The sequence below is a fragment of the Henckelia pumila genome, chromosome 2, assembly GCF_033568475.1.
Source record: "Henckelia pumila isolate YLH828 chromosome 2, ASM3356847v2, whole genome shotgun sequence".
NCBI classification, from domain to species: Eukaryota; Viridiplantae; Streptophyta; class Magnoliopsida; order Lamiales; family Gesneriaceae; genus Henckelia; species Henckelia pumila.
Window position 1 is genome coordinate 129,940,727 of NC_133121.1, and position 2,981 is coordinate 129,943,707.

Consider the following 2,981-nt stretch of genomic DNA (forward strand, 5'->3'; position numbering starts at 1 on the left):
ATAATTAGGACACATGCAAATTTCTCATGGTTGGTACTGAACTGCTGGCCCTAACACTCAAGCCCATTTTCTTAAATTCTGGCCCATTAACACTGAGACTGGCCCAATAACATACTTAAGCCCATTAACATGTTTCTAAGCCCAATAAACCAATTAAATTCAACCCAAATAAATTAATTAGACTTAACTGGGCCTAAATAAAATATTTAAGCCCATTAACTTAATTAAACCCAATAAAATCCTAGACTGGCCCAAAAATCCACTGACTGGCCCAAAAATTCTCATGGGCTCCCAAGCCCATAAAAATCATTGGGCTAACTTAAATAAATTATTTAAGGCCCAAATAAAATTATTTGGAGGCCCAAATAATTTTCTAACTAATTTTAAAAGTCCAAAACCAATTAATCTCTTAATTAATTAAAAATTAAAATACCCGAGCCCGGCCCATATTACCCAGACCCGGACCACCTGACCTGACCCTAGACCTACCAGACCCAACCTTGACCCCAAGACCCGGCCCTGAACCCACCCCCAGCCCAAACCCGTACCCCCTCCCTTCCTTACGCTGCGCGAGCAGCAACCCTTTCAGGGCTGCTGCCACCTTGCTCCGGCCATGGCCAGTCGGAGCGCCGCCGCCCAGACGTAGCCCACGTTTGGGTGGTCTGAACCAAGCCCAAGTCCCGACCGCATGCAACCCGTAGGAGCCACACACGAGCCTCTTACCAAAAACCCTAGTCTGCGCCCCTTGGAGGCCGACCTGCATCAGCTGGTTTCCTGGGCTCGTTTGGCTCGAGCCACTCGAGCCATTCGAGTCTAGGCCACCCTCACACATCCTAAATCCCTTTGACTAGCAGTGGTACGAACCATGGCTAAGAAAATCATGAATATGATCAAGAATCACAAGAACAAACGCATAAAACCAAAACTGATCTCGTTTTTCTGAAAATTCTTGAAGAAAACTGATGCTCACGCACACACACGCATAAACACTGATATGGCACATTAAAAACGAAAAGAAACATGCCTTGCACCGTAGAAGTAATAGAGCAAAGTGCGTAGAACATTTCCGGGACGACGGAACGACGAACAACCTTTCTTGAAGCTTCAAAATATCGAGGCTATGGAGGTTATGTTTTTTTCTTTTTCTTTTCTGAGATGGAGGCGTGAAGAGGGTTTGGAAGAATATGGGAGTCGGCTGATTGGGGTTGAGAGATAGGGTAGGTTTGTTTTAAATTTGATAAATAGAATTAAAATAGGATATTAACTAATTTAGAAATAAAATCATACCTAATTAAATATTTAAAACTCAAAAATAACTTAATAAATCTGATAACACAACCAAAATCCCGAAATAGTATTTTAGACAAATTTTAAAAATTAATAAAAGTCAATAAAGAGACTAATTTTGGCTAAAAAGCAACCCTTAAATAAATATATAATTAAATACTGAAATTTTCTTGACACAACACCTTAAAATATTATTTTAAGGCTCGTAAAACTCATAAAATATTTTTGGCTAAATAATTTGGCGTTTCGTCCGTCCTCGGTCCCGTCTACGCGATCAAAACCAATATTTCCTTAAAAATCTAAAAATACTATAATTGCGGGTTAAATGATAAAATAAATTAAATCATGCATATAAATCACATAATATCACATAAATACATTTAACCCTTAATTAAAAATTAATTTCTCCTAATTATGCATGTGGATTTACGTTTAAAATTTCCGGGTGTTACAAAATCTCAGTAGGCAATGGGGTAAGTCCTTACTGAGGCGGGCTGTTTCATCAAAGTCTTCTAAAGATACCTTCTGAAAACAGAAGAAGAGGTGACGAAAGAATAGTTGAGTCTCCGATCATCCAGAAAAAAATTCATGTGTTGATTATTTTCTGTTGAACACACATCCAGTAGAGCCACTTGATACGGTTCAATCTCCCAGTTGATCTTTTTTCGCACAACCTTATAATTGTTGGTTAATTGTGTTTGGAGATTTAGAGAAAGAAGAGTTCAATAGCTCACACTACTGAAGTAACTACTGGAATTAGTCGATGATTGATTCAGCTTATTACTACCAGGACAGTAGCAGCTCACTACTTGTTCTAATATTCCATTAGCTTTTCGATCCTACCAATCTTCCTCAAGTATATTTAAGTGTTTTCAAATACACATGAGAAAGAAAGTTTTCACATAAAAAAATCAAAAATATTTTGCTAACTATCCCAATGCATATATCACAATTCACAAACAATAGTTTTGGGATTAATTCTCCTATTTTAAACTTACTTCCGTCTCTTCAAGATACCCAAAATGAATCATATACTCGTTTCTTTCACAAACCAGTAGCTAGCTCATCACTTTGTTGCAATGGGGACAATACACATTTCATTGCGAGTTTATCTTATAATTTTCCGTCGTCTATGTATAACCATCTCTCTAGTTTTCCCTAATATTTGCATGATTGACGTACACCATATTAACAGTATATAAATGTCAATGAATTTGTTTCCAATCCGTATTTTAAAAATGCAAAAACAATAATGACACCGTATCATGGTTATTTTTTGAGACGAATATCCAATTTTGTTCGATTCATGAAAGATATGTTGACTTGAGATAAAAATATTCTTTTTAATTACAAATATAGATCGAATCGATCCGTCTCATAAATAAATTTAAAGAATACGACAAAAATAAATTAATGAATCCGAGTTGACAAATTCGAAATTGATTCTCAATCAACCCTAGCTAAAAAAAACACAACCGCTAGGCTTGTTCTTAACGAATGTGTATACAGGCTGAAAACCTATGATGAATATGCGTGGGAACAAATTGAAAATAATAAGGAAATAATATCACTATACATTAAGTTGGGCCTTCTCGCTCCATCAAAAGGCCCACTGGACTGATAACAATCTTTCAATCATGATTCGTTAACTGGCTGGCCCGGCCTTTTTCCTCTGGCGCTCTACCTGCTTCGCA